Genomic DNA, 1,051 nt, shown 5'->3' with positions numbered 1-1,051 from the left:
CAATCAAAATTTATAAATTTAGAAAATTCTTCAAAAGAAAAGTTTGCCAAGGTTCAAAAAGACTTTAAAAACAAGATGGAAGAGTTAAGGCAGATGGAATATGAGAAGTGTAATATTACTTCTGTTAAATAATTCTTTCAAAAGGAAAGAGAATTTTTGCACCAAGATGTGCTTGACAGAAAGCTTAAAATTAAGAAATTTCAAGAGGCTCAAAATAAAGAAATTTCAAGAGGCTCAAAATATTTACAAAAAGATTAAAGTAAATTTGGGCAGAAGAGGTCTAGGTTTCTCAGAATTTGATAATAAACCTGGTTTTAAATCAAACAAAACTCTAGAGAGTACCTTTAGATTCTCAAATAATTTGAAAAGTAAAATTTCTAGATCTAAGCCCATTTTCAAAAGGAGAAGGCTGTTGGTTGATCCAGACATAAAACCGTGTTTATCTATGGAAAATATTGCCTATGAAGACTATATTGATTCCTTCTCACCTTCTGCAAAGAAGGATTCCATTTCAAGGAGGTTTATGAGACATGGTCGTATAGGAATTTTCAAGTTTGGACAACCAGATTCTCAAGAAAACTATCCTTTTGGTCAGCCTCTTGAAAGAAAACTGTCCGCAGAGGCTCTACAATTCTTTCCAAATTACATCACAGAGCCTTCTGCAAACGAGTCTCTTCCTGAAAAAGTTTTTTTGTCACAGAGCTCTCTGGAAAAGCTACGTCTAAGCATGAACATGCCTCAGATCTTGAAGTTAGTCCTACACAAGTTGTAGAGACTGCTATTGATCTTGAGAAAGGAAAGAAGGAAATTCGAAAACAAAGTAATTTTCATTGCCCTGTCTCTGCAACACAGAAGCCTATCTATATTTGGCAACAATTGAATGATTGCAGGAAAACCAAAGGGGGGACCAATACAGAAGAATTTTAAAAAAGATTTCAAAACAGAGCCTAAAATAGGAAAGGAATCTTGTAATGACAAGCCCGTACCCAAGAAGGGCTCTAAAAACAAAATCTTTGTACCCTTCTTTGAGAATTTTAATGAAAAATTTAAG

This window comes from Cynara cardunculus, assembly GCF_001531365.2.
Source record: "Cynara cardunculus var. scolymus isolate 2C chromosome LG 10, CcrdV1, whole genome shotgun sequence".
Taxonomy (NCBI): domain Eukaryota; kingdom Viridiplantae; phylum Streptophyta; class Magnoliopsida; order Asterales; family Asteraceae; genus Cynara; species Cynara cardunculus.
This window is presented reverse-complemented; position numbering follows the sequence as displayed.